The sequence below is a fragment of the Agelaius phoeniceus genome, chromosome 1 (assembly GCF_051311805.1).
Source record: "Agelaius phoeniceus isolate bAgePho1 chromosome 1, bAgePho1.hap1, whole genome shotgun sequence".
Lineage (NCBI taxonomy): Eukaryota > Metazoa > Chordata > Aves > Passeriformes > Icteridae > Agelaius > Agelaius phoeniceus.
In genome coordinates this window covers 92,999,176-93,017,585 of record NC_135265.1, presented here as the reverse complement: position 1 = coordinate 93,017,585, position 18,410 = coordinate 92,999,176, and the positions used below count along the sequence as shown (strand labels likewise).

General features: G+C 44.1%; 1 protein-coding gene across 1 annotated transcript in view; it reads left to right on the top strand.

Moving 5' to 3' along the window:
- The first annotated feature begins 1,389 nt into the window (after positions 1 to 1,389).
- AHRR (aryl hydrocarbon receptor repressor) overlaps positions 1,390 to 18,410 on the top strand; it is an 83,300-nt gene continuing 66,279 nt past the window's right edge. The window contains exon 1 of the mRNA XM_054645865.2: positions 1,390 to 1,617. The gene's annotated coding sequence lies outside the window, so the exon portion shown is untranslated. The remainder of the gene's footprint in view (positions 1,618 to 18,410) is intronic.

Sequence of the window (18,410 nt, the reverse complement as noted above, 5' to 3'; positions counted from 1 at the left end):
TCCTCTTCTTCCCCAGTAAATGAGCGCTCAGGCATTGCATTTTTATTCAGTCTGTATCACAAGCAACCTGAAAGTAGAGCTTCATATGGATGAAACATCTATTAGGTCATTCAGACTGGATGAAAGAGAGTGTTTTACAGTGAGGGTTGTGAAACCCTCATGTCATCCAGAGAGGTGGTAGATGCCCCATCCATGGATATGTTCAAGGTCTGTTTGGATGAGCAACCTGATCCAGCTGAAGAAGCTTGCAGGGGTATTGGACCAGATGATCTTTAAAGACCTTTTCCAGCCTAAAGTATTCTATGTTTAGCAAAAGCAGAATTCTTTGCTTTCCTGTATTACATATATAGGAAAGAATTCCTCCTCCCCCCCCCCCCCCCCGCCATATTGCTGCCACCTATACCTTGATAATTGACCTTTCCTAGGGGACAGCCTGTGGATATAGGTGACAGCTGAGGCACTGTATCTGGGGTGAGGACAGTGGGTGCAGGGCACTGCTGTCTGATGGCTGGTACCTGCCACTGCATCCTCATTTGAGGGGACACCGCGGCAGTCCAGGTCTGAGGAGCAGCAGGCAGTTTGTCCCCACAGCAACCAGTTTCAGAAGTCTGCTGTGGCTTCAAAGTTTGGATCTATCTCCTCGCTAAAGACTGGCACCTACCAAGGAGAGGACTGGTTTTCACTTTTTTACCTTGAATTTTCTGCATCAGCCTGCTCTGATTTCGTCTGTCCTCTCCTTAAGCCTCCCATACAAGTGCCACTTTAGGTACTTACTGAACTCCAGCATCTAGCACCACTTTCAGAAGGCCTGGCCGCTTGACTGGGATCCCTTGCCTCTTCCAGTACAAACCAGAAATCCGTCGGCAAAACGTTCTGGGGAAATAAAACAAACACTGCTAGTTAAAGAAATGATCCCAGCTGCTACTCGGCTTCCAGGAGAAGCCGGTAAATGCGGTGCTGCACTGAAGGCACCGGTGATGCCGAGGGAGCCGTGCTGATGCTGCGGGAGCCGTGGAGCACGACAAGCGCAGCGACCCCGGGGCCGGGCGGAGCGGCAGCCGGGGGGCAGAGACACCGCTGCAGGGGACATTGAGGCTGTTCCAGACATCCTCGAAGCGGGGAACGACCCGCACGGCGCTTTTCCCTTTAAACTTTCCGGGACAGCCGGGCTGCGGGCGGCGCGGGCAGGTGCACCGCCCCGCGGGCAGCCGGGTCCGGCTCCTCCGGGCTCCCCTGCGGATCCCGCGGCCGAGCGGCGGCAGCGGCGGCGGGGACGGCGCCGAACGCGGCGGTCCCTCCCGGCGGATCCCGGCGGATCCCGGCCCCGCTCCCGCTCCCCGGGCCGCGGAGCCGCCGCCGCAGCAGCGCCCTCTGTCGGCGGCGGGCGCGGCGGGCGCGGATCGCGTGCGAGCGGGCAGCGCCGGCTCGCCCCGTCCCTCGGCCGCCCGCCCGCCACCTGGATCACGAGGGACGCGGCGCCCGAGCATCCTCCCCACCCCCGGCGCCCTCCGGCCCGCTCCCGCCGCTCGCTCCCGCACCTCCGCCCCGCGCCGCGGCCGGGGGCTGCTGCTCGCCCGGAAAAACTTTGCACCCCCGGGTCGTGGCGGGGACCGTGGGGTAAGTGGCTGCATCCCGAGAGCTCGCGGCGGGCAGGACAGGCTTCAGCCTGGGCTGTGAGGGGGAACCGGGGACTGTCGGCTCCGGCCGCCTCGCCCCTCGCTGTCCCCGCGGTGCCGGCGGTCCCTCCGCCCGTGTCGGCGGCGCTGGGACCGCAGCCCCGCAGGACGCGCCGCGCTTTTCCCAGCCGGGCGCCCGTGACGGTCCGAGGCTCCCAGGCGAGAGCCCCGGGGGTGCCGGTGCCGGCCGACGCTCGGATGGGGGATGCCCAAGCGGCGCTTCTCTGTCCCCAGGGCTGAAACCGGGACGGCGGCGGTGCCCGCCGCGACACCTTGGCCACATCCTTTGCACTGTCGCTTCGAGAGACCTTTCGAGGGGAAAACAAGTGAACTAAAGTTTCGCATTGCCTCTTCCGAGCCCCAGGTGCACTCGCTTGGAAGTGGACAGGGTGGGTTTGCCTTAGGGTCAGCCAGTACTTGACTTGGAAATAATTTTGAGCGTTTTATAACTTCTGCGCTACGGGTTCTTGTTGTGTTTCAGTTTGACATACCAAAGGGCGAAAAAGCAGTGGGGGGAAGGCTCTGGTGCTTTTTCTGACTTCGTGTTACTTTGTTTAGCAAACAAGAATTTTGTACGTCTTTGGGTGAAGCTGTAGTTTTTCGTCTTTTTTAAAGAATAATTTAAATAGCATAAAACCAAGTTATATCATTCAAAAACCTTTTTTTCCTGAAGACAGACAGGAACAATGTTTGTGCGTCATTTAGTGAGTTTCTAGGAGATGGACTATTTAACCAGGAAAAGAAAAAGGGAAAAAAATTCTTCCAGAAAAATCCTAGAATACGCTTGATGTTTGGTAGCTGGAGATTTTAAAAAGACAACAAGGACTTAATTTAAATAAAACCGAATTATCTGGTTGTGTTCAGCAGTAGTCTGTTGAGAAGAATGTTGATGCACATACATGTTTGTGTACTAGGTAAAATAAAACAGCTCTCTTTTATGAATACGTAGAGAGTGTTATGATTCAGGGCTAAGACTAAGAAATTTCATTTAAGTGAGAGACTTAATGACTGACAAGATCAAATTCACTGGCAAGACACTCGGTTAATTTGCAACCAAGAGCAAGAATTTATTTCCGTGAAAAACAAAGTACCTCATACTGTAGATATTAAGATCCAGAAAGAGTTTCCAGTTAAGGTTTTGATGGTGACTTTAACACTGTTGCTCCTGCATCCCCTGCCAGAGCACAGGCTGAGACAGTCCTCACTTTTCACTGCCACATCTGCTGCGTCTCTGTGTCCGTATATATCTGTGACAAACTAATTTTTTTTGCCATAGTTGACCATAAAATTGTGTTCGGGTGTTCTTCAGTGTTGAGGAGAAGATTAAGATTTTAGGGGTTGTGTTGGGCTAGTGTGTAAACACCTCCAGCCCCCAGGTCTGGAAGCACAAGGCTACACAGTCTGCAGGGTGAAGGTGTACGGAGGGGGACTGTTTCAGGAAGAGTGGTGGGGAACGAACACTCGTATGTGGAAAAGCCAGGTTGTTGTGGTTTCAGGATTTTAATTTCAAGTGAGCCGTGGGAGGGGGGAGGTATATTATTACCTCAGCCTCCCATTGATTCAGATTTCTGCTCAGGAATTGTAAGGAGGAAATGCATTTCTAGGCCCTGCTTGCAATGCGAGCGCTTACAAAAACCAGCCAGCCAGTCTAATATCGATTCATCAGTTTCAGCATATAAACAGATTCAAATTCCAGCAAGGAGGATTTATTACTCAGAAATGTTTTTTTCCGTTAGATTTTCCTTTCTGTAGGTATATTAAAAAAATATAGTAAAGATGCTTTGCGTATCAGGAACTGCCTGCGTGTAGTTAAACGAGACTAGAGAACTCAATACAGCTTTTGCTGTCGTGTGTTTAAGGGGTTTGATCCAATCTCAGACCCCGCTGAACATGGGGGCTCTGCTATTGAATTATCAAAGTCCGGTGCCAAATCTTTCCTTAATATTCTTGGTAATTACTGCTGACTCATGCTGACATGTGAGTTCAATTAGCCCCAACTGGAATGTAAAGGATGTGGGAGTGTCTCTTTGTGCCCAGAGACAGCTAGGACAAAGCAGATTTTGGAGGAAAATTCAAGGAATTGCCAAGTTTGGGTAGGAAGTGTCAGCCAGGGCTTTTTTTTACAGTAATGTTGGAATAACCAATAAATTCGAAGCCCAGGAAGGGGATGTTGGATAACACTTGTCTTCACTATGGAATAACTTTAGTCCTAACTCAGACATTGCTTCTAATTTGAGTCATGTCCACACACACAAGCTCGTTGCTGAAGAGTGTTGATGTTTTCAATTTGAGTTGGCTTACCCATGAGGACTAAGCTATAGCTCAGATAACCACAACTCATCAGCTGCTAACCCAGTCTGCCTGAGTGGCACAAGTGGGATTCTGCTTAACCCTTCCTGCCCCCTCTTGAAGGGGGTTACCTGGAGAGCAGGAAGCTCCAGCCTGCTTCCCTGGTGCATGCAGAGCAGAGCATGGTTTGGCTGTGAGGTAGGCAAAGGGATATTTGCCAGTATCCCACACAATTACTGCCTAAGTGACATGTTTGTGACAGGTCACTGGTGGTGGACACTGTCACCACACGGCCATGGCAAAGCGGGACAGGAGGACTCTGCAGCAGTCCAGCACTTTCTGGAACAGGGAATTGCTGCAATAAGGCGTGAGAAGCAAACACAGAATCCACAGAATTCACAGAATTACTAGGTTGGAAGAGACCTTAAAGATCATCGAGTCCAACCTATGCCCCAACACCTCAAATAAACTATGGCAACTGGCAACTGATGTCTTTGTCCCAGAAATTAATTTCCTGTCAGTTACCAGCTGGTGCAAAAGGTGATTTATACGTCAGAGGTACATGCTAATATATATACATATATATAAAAATAAATTCAGCCATACTTGGCTAGCAGAAGTGGGAGCTGCTCCTGCTTTTGAGAGAAACAGTTTCATTGTTGGCCCTGTATGCAAATTGCCACTAGGAAACTGCAGATCACAGTTTCTACCAACATTTTGAGGTCAAAGCAAAGAAGGTGGACACAATGGCAAATATGCAGCCTATTGTGTACCAATTTGGCCTTTTTTTTTTTTTTTCAAGAGGAAGGTGACTCTTCTGGGTCTGCGTGAAGAATGAAAATTTCAAGATGATTTGCAAAGTATTTGACTGAGAGTCAGGAACCAGATGAACATCTTGAGCCAGAACTGCTTTAGGAGTATGTCTCTGTCTGTCCAGAGCTCCCACAGAGCTGTTCACAGTCATGCTGGATTTAATTCAACTTACCTTCTGAGTCTTGAACTTTGAGATTTCCGTAGCAAGTCCTGTCTGTGTGGTACTGCTGTCAACATATCAAATATGTCATAGGTAGCTACAAAACTCAAATTGATGGATTTACAGGGTTGCACAGGTGGCGTGGAAAAAATTATGCCAGCATGATGCCAACTAAATACACCCCAAATAGTTAGGAATCCCCAGGGTTCCCTGTGCCAGTGTGTGATACAACCATTTCAGCACAGGCCAGGTAGAAGCTGTTCACTCAAGTGCAACCCCCAGGTTCACAGGTGTGCAGCTACAATCACAAGGGACCCTGTATATCTCTTTTACCTTGAAACCTTATTCTGAATCCTATCCTTTCCCTCTGAGAGGTTCTATCTGGTGTGCAGAGACAGGACAAGTGCAGGATGGCTATGCAAAATTGTGCAAGGTGGCAGTGCTTAGCTGTCTATGTCAGTGGAAGGTCTTCAGTATGAGCATTTGTGAACAAAGAATTTAGTCTGTACCCAAGTACTTGTGGCATGAGGGCTGGACCATACTGTCCATGCTTTTGAATTAAGGCTGCATCTGCAGGAAACACAAATAATTTGCATGATGTGATCCATATGAAGGTAGGGCTGCAAAACATAGTGTTTGCAACCGTGTTTGTTCTGTGACTGCAGGGCTGCCTGGTGCACCAGAGCTATTGCTCTGTACTCAGCAGCAATATCTGTGCATTCACTAGTATGCTAGATATTTATTCCTTACTCTTTAACTGCAGTAGTATTGATGCACAATGGCAGTCATTTCAGTATGTTTACCTTGCTGAAAACATATGCTCACATAAAATCAAGTTTTGTTGTTAGGACCGCAGAAAACCACCATTAAGAGGGTTCCTCTGTCTTTTGTAACATTTCAGCTGAAACAGAGTGAAGTTGAAGGTGTGGCAGTTTTGGGGTCATTGTCTCTCTTTTCTCTCTGCTCTTTGCTACATTTGGTAGGGTACAGATCCCTGGGAGTCATGATGCTAAGTAATCTCTTGAACTTTTTTCTTCACTGAAACTTCAAATAATATGTTCTCACCTTACGCTCAGGGCAGCATTGTCAGGAAAGCAGCTCTTCTTGGCCTCATTGTCTCTCACAGGGATTTGCTTCTCCAAAATGTGTTTTTCTGATATCTGAGAACTCCTTGTGCACTTGTCAGACTGAGTCTCCCTCTCCTTGTCCTAAAATGAGGAATCATTCTGCAAACATTGTGCTTTCTTCTTGTTTCAGGCCATTTATAGAGAAGAAAAATTTGATGATGTTGCTCTGTGGGCAAGGAGTGTAGGCATTAGAGATTTTGGAGGGGTATACTGAAAGGACTACCATTCAGGTTGGTACCCCACAGGATCTGTCAGACTGTTCCCTATTTCATGAATGTCTCAAATGAGGGGCCAGAGCATGTGGGCATTCAGCCTGCAGAGGTCACCAAACAGGTTTCAGGCACTCTGGAAGATAAAAGTTAAGTTTAGAGTGATTTTTGACAGTCACAACCTCCAGAAAACCAACCAGGATATGAGTCTATAAGGTTTAGTGCAAAGGTTTTATCTTTAGTCAGTAATAAATCATGCACTCAAATATAACATGGGGAATGGTTAAGGAGAAAAGGATGTGGAAATGTGGTTCACAAACTAAAGTTGAGTCAGTAGCATTGCACTTTTTAAAAAATGGTATGTAATGATAGAAATGTTTTCTCTGAGGTAAATGAATCTTTTTGTCTGGCTCAGCTCAGGTGGGTCCTCAGCTGGAGTATTGTACTCATTTGGGAACAGGGTTCTCGAGAAAAAAATTGCAGATAGAATTAAGAGTCCAGAGGAGAGCAAAAGGGATTATCAGATGTGTAAAAACATCGCTTACAAAAAAAGATTAGAATAATTGTTTAGTCTAGAGACAAGAAAAGCAAAGGGAAAGAAGTAAAAAATCATCAGAAATGTAGTATTAGCTGTGAACTTAGTTGAATTTAAACTGTAATTTAGGTTCGTGTCAATTAGGGCAGGAAATTATGATAGAATCTTAATTTATGTTGTGTTGTAAGGAAAATTTAGTTTAAGATGCTTAGGAAAAAAAATTGTGGTAGTTAAGTGCTAGAATAAAATCTCTGGGGTACTCATAGAAACTGTACTTCTTCAGTATAAGCATCGCTGGGGAGTGGTTTAACAGCTGTGTTGTTACAGCTATGATGGCCTAAGCCTGTAAAAGACTAGAAAGATGTGGCACTTTTTTATTAAATCAATTGATTTAGCTAGAAAAAACAGACAAGTCTTTCATGCTCACAAGCCATTTCTCAGATATGCAACCTCTGAATGGTTTTGGTACAGCTGCTTCTGTATGAAGCAGGGAATGATGTTCTGTACAGTCTCTTGAGGGTCTTTTCAGTCCCATTTGCAATGATTAACAAAATCTTTCTGTCTTGGGGTAGATGGGTGGTAAGGGGCTGGGGAGGGAAGGCAGGCTATAAAAGCAGATGAAAGAGCTCTCTCCTACCCTGTAATTGGGGAGATTCCCTGCGATTTTCACTCCATGAAAAATGCCTGTTTATTACTTTTCAGGAGTGGATGTGAATCAGTAAATCTTATACTAACTTCTCTATAAGTGTCAGGTGGTTTTGGATAGTAACAAATGCTTTACAACAGGTGATATTGTGATAGGATGTGATGTAATAAAATGTTTGCTTTTTTATCTTAGAGACAAATAAAATTCTGGGAGTTTTGAAGGCAAGAGGTCAAATTTCCCCCCATCTATTGCCCTAAAAATATAAAGTGAAATACTTGCAGTCATGATCTGTTTATGAAAATTAATGTTTTAAAATATAAAAATGCATGATCAAAATTTAAATGAGCGTATAGAAAATAACACTGCTAGGATTATTAATGAGAATTAATTTTTATATATTGGCTACTTTAGGGCAGTAACAGATATAAGTAGTATTAGAAGAAAGTAGTACTGTAGGTAACTTGAAAGTGTATTTAAACATATTTTTGTCTCTGGACACATGTCTCTAAAACAGTAGAAGTATTTACAATAAAAAATTCCAGAAGTTGTCAAATAACAAATGAAAAAGGTAGGTATATCCGCAGATCTCAAAACCATAATGGGAATATTTAGCTTACAAAGGAGAAATTTGTGTTTCTGAAGAGGAAAACACAGAATCATAAATCACAGAGTGGTTTGGGTTGGAAGAATTAGAACCTTAAAGATTCTAATTCTTACCCCACTGCCATAGGCAGGGACACCTTCAGCTAGTTGCTCAGGGCCCCATTTAACCTGAACCTGAACACTTCCAGGAATGAGGCACCTGCAACTTCTCCAGGCAACCTGTGCCAGTGTCTCAGCACCCTCACTGTAAAGAATTTATCCTTAACAATTCATCTAAATTTGCCTTCACTTTGAAGTCATTGACTCTTGTCCTATCACTGCATGCCCTTGTGAAAATTCCTTCTCCAGGTTTCTTGCAGGCCCTCTTTAGGTACTGGAAAGCTTTTGTAAGGTCTCCCTGGAGCCAAGTGTTTCTCTCCAGGGCTGCCCTCAATCCATTCTCTACCCAGCCTGTGCCTGGGGCTGCCTCACCTGTGTGCAGGACCTTGCACTTGGCCTTGTTGGGCTTTGTGATGTTTGCATGGGCCTTATACATTGGTAATTAAGGACCTGCACTGTATTTTAGTACTTGTCCAAAGCAAGGTGATGGAGTAGTGCCTTGTCAGCACAGCAGACAGAATTAGACAGCCTTTCAACCAGTATTACTTGTTCAGCTGTATTTACATTAAAAATATTAGCTACATCAGCTTTTATTTTTACTTTTGTTTTCAGATTCAGTATTTGAAAAAAACAGGAACTTTTGAGTTTTCATTCTGATTTTCATGTACTTCATTAAACGGAAGACTTGCAAGACTTGAGCAAAAGCTTGACCACTCACACGGCAGCCTGGCTCTTGGTGTGTTTTTCCAATCTGTGACCTGCTTCTTCCAAACTAAGTGGTTTTTACAATGGTGGCACAAGCATTTTAAAACACTGAACTGCAACAGTAATAATAATAACAATGCCAATTTAATTATCAAGTTAACATAACTTTCAGAGTTCCAGGAGACAATACTTCACGTTTAGTTGTAATTTTTCTCTGCATTCCCATTTTCCATCTCAAGCTTTGAGAAAAACACCTTTTTTCCTTCCCTGAAAGGTTGGGGTTTTTTTTGTTGTTGTTGTTGTTGATGTTTTGTTTTGTTTTACTTCTGGATCTTCAGATATCCAAGCTCTGCTGAACCTCTGTTGTGGGGCTCTTGTAAGTTCATCCTCAGTTACTCTTTTTCTTCCACTGAATAACTGAGTAGGAACAACACAGAAGACCAAAGCCTGGAGAAGAATAGGAATGCACCTCCCCAAAAAGCTGATTTTACATCTAGGTATATTACTGGTTTTCCTGCCTGCTTTCCTAGTCTTACATACATATCATAACTTTTAGAGCAGTTTCCATTTTGTTGGCCTTAGATCCAGGTCTCTTTTGCTTCTTTTCTTTGGAAGAATGCTATGCTGTGTTATCCTGGTGTCACACAGGCTCCTCTGAGGACAGGCTGTTTCTCTGACCCAAGGGCGGCCACTTTTGTCTCTTTCCACATTGTCTCTAGTGATGCAGAAAAAGTGCAAATATATGATACCAATGAATTATATATGATATATATATATATATATATATATATATATGGAAAAATAGATATTCAAAATAGATGAGCTGCCACATATTTTACTCCTATACTGCATTGGAATGCAACTAAAATCTTTTAAGAAGCCTTTGTGGAAAAAATAGAGAAATCAGGACAATGAGAGTACAGTTATTGTGTAAGATAGACGTTTTCTAAAGACTTGGAACTGGATCTTGGCCCACTCGCAGAAGAGCATCACCATCTTACTGGCTACTGTGGAGACTCTTCCTGAATTTGATAAGCAATTCTTTCCTGATGAAACTCCCATTTAAGTTCCATTTTGGCTTTACAGCAGAAACTCTTGGAAATGGTTGCTGGTGATTCTGGCCAATCTCATCTGTTCAATCCTCTAACCTATCCATAGCCTCCGTTTGTGTAACTCAGGGTTTCCCATCACGCTGTTTGCATTTACTCAAAAATTGCACCACTGTGGTGGGTTGACCCTGGTGGATGCCAGGCTCACCAAAACCACTCTATCACTCCCTTCGTCAACTGGCCAGGGGAGAGAAAGCATAACAAAGGCTCGTGAGCTGAGATAAGGGCAGCAAGAGATCACTCATTGATTATCATCATGGGCAAAACAGACTCAGCTTGGGGAAATTAATTTAAGTTTTTACAAATCAAAATCCGACCAGGCTATTGAGAAGTAAAACAAATCTTAAAAATACCTTCCTCTCACCCCTCCCTTCTTTCCAGCTGTACCTCCTGCCTCCCAGTGGTGCAGGGAGACAGGGAGTGGGGTTATGGTCAGTTCACCACATGTTTCTCTGCTGCTGAGAGAGAGAAATCTTCCTTTGCTCCAAGGTGGGGTTCTTCCCACAGGAGACAGTTCTTAATGAACTTCTCCAGCCTGAATCTTTCCCACAGGCTACAGTTCTTCACAAACTGCTCCAGTGTGGGTCTCTTCCCACAGAGTGCAGTTATTCAGGGACAGGTTGTTCCATCACGGATCCCCCACAAACCATGGGGGACACTCACTGGACACACTCTCTCCATGGGTTGGCAGATCCAGCCCCAACACAGGGTCACAGCCTCCTGTCAGGCATCCACTTGCTCCGGTGTGTGTCTTCTCCATGGGCTGCAGGTGGATCTCTGCATCCCTGTGGATCTCCATGAGCACAACTGCCTGGTACAGGGGCTGTACCACAGGCTACAGGAGAATCTCAGCTCTGGCCCCTGGAACACCTCCTTCCCCTTCTTCACTAACTTTGGTATCTGCAGACTTGCTCCTCTTGCATACTCTTACTCCCCTTTTCTCTGAGCACAATTTATTCTGCACAATACCTTTTTTTCCCTTCTTAAATTTGTTATCACGGAGACACTATTGCCATTTCTGATTGGCTTTGCCTTGGCCTGTGCTGGGTCCACCTTGGAGCAGCCTGGCATTGGCTCTGTTGGACCTGGGGGAAGCTTCCAGCATCCTCTCATGGGAGCCACTCCTGTAGCCCCTCTGCTACCAAAACCTGGCCACACAAACTCAATACAACCACACTTCTAGTCTAGCCTTGTGGATGGATGCAGGATGATAAGTAGTCTTATCAAAGATCCTTGTTCTAGTACTTCAAAAAGAACCGAAAGCTCAGACAGTTGAAGTGTGATGAAATGACAAGCAGTGTATTAAAACAGAGGTGGTTGGGAGAACAACACCAGGAATGCCAGTGAACTTACAAGAGGGTTTGCAGGACCAGTCCTTAATTACATTTGCAATCTGTGGCTAGTTCTGTAACTCCAAGTAACATGTCTAATTTACCCCATCGCAGCTGTGTGTGGGTTCTGGAGCATATACCACCTTATGGAGGAACAGAGAGAGAGGCTTGAGGATAAAACAATCCAATAGGCAGTCAGTGCACAGCCACATGTGTCTTGTGAAAAAATGTGACACAAGTAATTCAAAAGGATATTGTTATCCTCTTTTATCTAAAGATATTAATCCTTTGCTTAAAATTGAAGACAAGCTAATGAACTGCATAAACTTGAATAACTAATTAGCTCTAGAAGCCTTATCATGACAGCACAGAGCTAAATCTGGGCAGAATCTGTCTGAGAAATTACATATACAGTTAACAAACATTCTTGAGTTGCTCTTTGTACTGAGCTCTGTGTTGCCAGCATAAAGCTGCTCCCAAAACCTGAAGCTAGCTATAGGTGGAAGACAGCTGAGCTGAGGCCTTGCTACCATTCATGATAGAAATATTTCATTGACCTATCTTACTGGTTTTAGTCAGATTTGCTATGGAAATGATGCTCACGCTTTCACGACGTCTGCTTTTCTAGTTAGTTTGCTGGAACCTGACCTGTTAGTCAGGTTCCAGCAAACAGAACAGAGGGACAGAGATCTCAAAGATATTGTGTTCCTGAGAGTTTAAAAGTGAAACATGCTACACTAATATCCCTACTGAGGGAAAGATTGCAATTCAAGATTGACTGTCTTGTTAGGCATCAAATAATCCATATGGTTCAGACAATATCCTAAATGCCCCAGCTGTAGAAAAACTTTTCATTGCTGCTCATGCCTTCCTATGAAAAGTCCAGCTGCTGTGGCAACCTTAGATTTTCTTCAGAAGGTCTGTGATATAGACAATGGTGGACCAAAGTCAAGCCTCATAGAAAGGGATACCACTCTACTAACTACAAAGTATTGTACCAGACATATTTCCAATATTAAATTTTTTGGTGTATTCTTATATGTGCTACCATGTGTATCCTTCCCCAAGTGACAGAGTGCATGTTAGAAGTTCTAAAAACAGCTGTATTTTTCAAACATCACTTTAAAAAACCAATCAAAACTGCATCTAAGCTTTTTTAAGAAGTTATTTATTTACATCCTCAAAGCTCAAAAGAAGCGTCCTTGAACTTAATTTCAGGCTTTCTTATATAAACATAAAAAGAAAGAAAGGCTGATGAGACAATTCGGTCCTCTGATGAACTTGTTTGTGATGGAAGAATAATGATTGAAATGATTGTTATGCTAAAGAAGAAGAGTGTAGCTATATATCCATCCCGTAGTAAAGGGCTGCTCTGTTTTAAAGTCAAGCACTTGCAAATTAGGAAACCTTGGAGTAAACATAAATTCATAAAACACTTAGATTGGAAAATATGTCTAAGAGCATCAAGTTCAGCTGTTAAATTCCTCACTTGTGTGGACAGGAGCTAAACTTAATCTCATGCTAAAGCAGAAGTTGTGTATTTTGTTTCTATTATCCTCATTCACCTCACAGTCCCAGCTCTGTACTGTGCACTGTTCAAATCCTGTGCAAAAAAAGTGCTATTGATTTTGTTACAGACTCTTCAGTGGTAATTGTTAATTTAGTATTTAAGTACATCAAATCCACCACTGAGTTAATCTTTATTATACTGCTGAGGCATCTGGACTCTTTAGAAGTGATAAACCTGAAACACTTTTTCTCATTTGCTCGATGCCAGGCACTCAGGAGTTGATTTTCCATGAGATGCAGCCTTTGGTTCGCGCTCACTCAGAGCTCAGTGCTGGCTGCCTCCAGCTGCACTACCAAGTGCTCAACGCTTTTAGAACAGACCAAAGCTCCCAGAAAGTGAGGGCTGGTCCCTCTGATGTCCCAGGCTATAGCTGTGTGCCTTGCATCCTGCAGCCCTCATTCCTACAGCCCCTGCAGAGCCCTGATTCCCTGATTCCCACCCTCAGCTCTCCAAGGGGGGCAGGAGTCTAGCTCCTGGTGCTCAGACTGCTTCCCCTAAGGCAGGCAGTGAAGGCAAAGGAGCCCACAAGAGACCTGGAAGGGAGACTGCAGTAGGGAGGTGCTGGCCACCTTATTTCTGGTAAACCCCCCAAATTTTCAATGATTACTTTGAATTCCTAATGATAATACAAAAGCAGTACTCCTTAATGGTCCTTTTCCAGAGTGTTTTGGAGCTCAGCATCTCTCTGCAGGTCTTAGGGGTGCTGAGAGTCAGGACTACAAGCCTTCTGCTACTCCTCCCTGCCTTGTCCCAGTCTGCTTCAGTCCTTCCCATGGCTGACTCCTTGTTCCCGTGCCTTATGTTTGGAGTCCTTTGTGGCACCAGGATGGGGAGGGACAGCAAGAGGGAAGGTGTGGTGCTGCCTTTGCTGCTTGGAGGGGAGCCCTGTGAAGCACACAGGGATGCATGTGCACAGTGCAGATGCCTGTGGGAGGAATGGAGGGGATGACGTGTGCTCAGCTCAGGCAGAAGCTCTAGATAACTGTCAGACTACAACAAGTCTCCCAAGCACACGCAAGCTGGATTTTTTCCTAGAAGCTCCAAACGTCGCCAAATCTGTACACATTTTCTTCAAAGGAAATTAAAGAGAGATTTTATGTGTGTTTGTCAGACAACATATGATCCTTGATACTGGTAGAACACTCTCTCTAAATCAAGCATTAAATTAGATCTTCTCATTTTTAGATCTTATCATTTTTAGATCTTCTGAAAACTCCTCATGTTTGAGATTTAACCCACTGCTTTCTCTAGGGAAATAATTGAGGTAGAAAAGGAAATTTTAGGGCCAGAAAGAGCCACTGTGATCTTGCTTTAATCTCATGTAAAACTGGACCATCGGACATCCTTCAACAAATTCTTACCACACAGGTCCATTAGTTTTGTTAAGAAAAAAGATTTTGCTGAAAAAATGCTCAGTGTTGGAGAATCCTCTACAGGCTTTAGTAAATTATTTTGATAGTCATTTAACTGTTATTTGGATTTAATTAGCCTCAAGTTGAGTAAATTGAATCTTGCTAGAAATGTTTGTTTCTTGTCACGAAATGTTTGTTTCCTACGTAATGTAGTTACTCATTGTACGGAAGTTCTCTGTTGCTGTTCTTCATGATAACCCAAACAGTTTGCGCTCCTGCACTCTGACTGTGGGGCTCAGTTTCACAACCCTTATTCATTCTTTGCTCCAGTTATTTTTCAAATGGGGCAACTTCAGCTAGAAATGTGCTTGTAAATACAAGGATATATCCAAAACTGTTACCATACTTTCTCCTAAGACATGGCCACCCATAGAAACAGAAAAATTGGCACAAATGTGCTAATCACAATTAATTTAGTGAGAGCAGGCGGGTAGATTTCTGTCCTGTTGATGAGCCATCGTGACTGGAAGCCTTTTTCCAGAGCTGACCCTGCCAAGGTGGAAACACATAATCCTGAGAAAAGCCAAGCCACTCTCCAGCCCCATCTCCTTCTTGCTTTGCTGGTGGAACTGCAGCACGGTGCCGTGGCATGGCAGGGATAAGCACGCACACAACCTTCCCACTAGCAGGCTGCCTCTTCTATGGCCGTGCCTCTTTGAAGCTGTGGTCTGCACAGCCCTTTCTTGTAGTTCAGGCATTGAATGCATGGTATGTGATTACATTTGGGCAGGAAATGATTCATAAAATTTAGTGAAAGGAGAGATCATTGGATAATGTAATCTGACCTCCTATAGCTACCAAAGATTTTTATTTTTTTTCTGAGTATGCCTGCGTTCAACTCAACTGTTTCTATTTAATTTAAGTATAGCTTCTCTTAGGATAAAGTGCATATTACAAAAAAGGCATCTAACACTGGTTTCAAGACAACAGGATCCATTAAATTCTTTGTACCTTGTTCCAGTGTTTAAATGCTCATGATGTTACAGATTAATGTTTTATTTCTTATTTGGATGTATCTGGCTTCAGCTTCACTTTCTAAGTACTTGCTGTGTTTCAGATTAAAATAATTCAGTACTCCTATCTTCCCCTGGAAGTACTTCACTTTGCTCAAATCACTTAAATAATTTTTCTATGCAAATAAATTTCTTCAGCCTGCAAGTATTTATTTTAGCTTCTTTCCTCACTCTTACCAGTTTCTAACATTACTTGAAAAACACTTACATGCAAACTGTACACACTGTTCCAGCATCAGCCTTAACATACCTTTAAGCAGATGTAAACCCACTTCACTTAGGTTAGCATCTGCATCAGCTCCCTTTGTAGCAGCTCCTCCCTGGCAGCTCAAACTATGGATTGTATTCATTTTTCCCTTTGATCCCTAATTCCTTTAAGAATCACTCACATTTCAGGATGCAGTCCCTATTCAGTATCAATGACGTGCATTCCCTATTCTGAGATGCAAGTGTTTGCATTTGACTGTATTAAAATACATTGTGAATAGAGAAAAACAGCCTACTGGACACTCCAGGTTGCTGTTTCACTGTGTCTTCAGCATTATTTATCAAACTTCTAAATTTTTTAAACTTTGTAAATATTATTGCCAATGAGTTTGTATTGAACCTCAATGTCTGTAAGATCTTTGCAAAACTTCTTCTATTTAGTCGTGATTTCTCTGTGACTACTTTTCTTTTTATTCCGTCACTTGGCAGATTATTTATGTGTGGAAACTGTGCACTGTAATGCTTCGTTGGGGCTTTTTAAAAGCAGAATGTTGTGCTGCTAACTTAAGTTACTAATACAAGTGAACTCCTCTGTCAGCTAGAGGTGAAAACTTCTCAGTGAGTTAGTTTCACTCCAAAGAGCATGATATTCCATAGAATTCTGCTAAGTGATGTAATTCATCTTTCTTATCAACTTTTCTGGTATTTTGCTTGGGATGGATGTCAGTCTTGCCATCCAGTGGATAGCTGGATCATTATGTTTCCCTTCTCTGAATATTATCATATAGCAGCTGTCTTTCATTCCTTCAGTGCTCCCCAGAGATTCATTGTGACTTTATGTCTATAGTGATTACAAGCATCTAAGAGAAACAAATTATTATGGTCCACATCTACCCTTTTCTAGCAATTCTGATCCTTTCAGTCCCAGCTCTCCTCCTCCTGAAGCTCCTCAAGCTTATAAGCCTCCTTTCCTTCTGCTGGAGTGGTGGTTGAAGATTGCTTCTTTGGGTCCATTTTCTTCCTACCTCAAGCACGTAGAGACAATGTGAGGGCTCTCAAGAATTATAGGGAGAAAGCAAAGAGCACAACTGTTCTGAGCAGCTGAGTGCTGTCCACCCAAGTTCTTCCTGTTTTTCATCCACATGAGATTGGTGGGCTAGCAGGGGAAGGAGCCCCCAGCCTCCTTCAGTGGTGGTGATAGGCTGCTCTGTCCTAGAGGTGGAGAGAAGAGCTCACAGGTGACCAGAAGAAAACACAGTCCAGGTAGAACTGTGAATACATGCTCTTCTCCAGCTTTTAAAACAGATGTTTTCAAGGTTTATGGATCTTTGCAACTCAACAAATTCAAGCGCTGTTTTCAGACATATTTTTAGGACCATGAACCTTCTGACTCTGTCTTTATTCCTCTCCCCATGCATTCTCAGACTCATTTTAACCACATGCCACTACTGGCATTAGTGGTAGTGGCAGAAGCACCTCTTGTTTTTGTGTCTATCTAGGACATTGGTGCTCAGTTGCTGGGGCAGTGCTTCATACCGCGTTGCTGTGGTAACCCTTTGTTCTAATTCTGTAGAAAGTTCTTGTAGAAAGACTGAAGAGTGCATGGCTAATTCTTGTTTGATGGGACTGCACAAGTCTCCTTCTTCTCAGAAAATAAAACTGTTGAGCAGTCTTACCTTTTATGCAGTTCTAACATAAAGGTATCTCCATCTAATTAGAACCACATACACTTTTTAGAATTATTTTCTTCATAATACTCTTGTAAATGGCACACTATCTTTTGTCTTTAGCACTGCAATTTGTGAATTTTCCTTTGGGCCTTTATCTTTCCTAACTAGCATTTTGCACTCTATAAATTCTAGCTCATATTGTTTGCTATTTATTTCCTGGTTTTCAGTTTGAATACTGAGGTCTTTTTAGTTATTTTTATTTGCTGTCACATATTAATCAACTGATCTAGAATGGGTTTTAAAACAAAGTCACCCTTTTGGGAAATTGAATGAACTCTTAGCTTTCAGTTTTCAGTTGAATTATGCTGTTCAAGCCTTTCTCCTCCTTCTAACTTTGCTCATGAAGGCAAGAGAAGGGAAGTCTAGCATGTGACACTGTTTTGAAACATGAACTATGAGTCATAGATTCACATTATGGACAGGAAGTATTCAGAACACAAAAGTATTACAATATTGTATTAGGTTTGCATGGCAAGGATTTGGTAGTGGGGGTCTACAGGAGTGGCTTCTGTGAGAAACTTCTGGAAGCTCCCCCTGAAGCAGGTCCAGGACAGACTTGCTGCTGGCCGGGGCTGAGCCCATCAGTAATGATGGCAGCATTTTGGGATAAGGTGTTTACGAAGGGGGAAAAGAGCCTGCACAACTGCAACTGCAGTCTGAGAGAGGAGTGAGAGTATGTGAGAGCAGCAGCCTTGCAGACATCAGGGGCAGTGAAGGAGGAGTGGTGGGAAGAGGTGCTCCAGGCACCAGAGCAGACTCCCCTGCAGTCCACAGTGCATCCCATGGTGAGGCAGCTGTGTCCCTGCAGCCCGTGGAGGACCCCACTCCAGAACAGGGGGATGCCTGAAGGAGGCTGTGACCCCATGGGAAGCCTGTGCTGGTGCAGGGTCCTGGCAGGACTTGTGGACCCATGGAGAGAGGAGCTCACACTGGAGCAGGATTGCTGGCAGGACTTGTGAACCCAAGGAGAACCCATGCTCGGGCAGCCTGTTCCTGAAGGACTGGGACAGTTGGGGCAGTTTGTGAAGAACTGCAGCCCGTGGGAAGGACTCATGTTGGAGAAGTTCGTGGGAGAGTGCGGGGAGCCCTCGCCCTGAGGGGGAAGGAGTGGCAGAGACAGAGTGTGATGAACTGACCACAGCCTCCATTCCCCATCCCCTTGTGTTGCTGCACGGG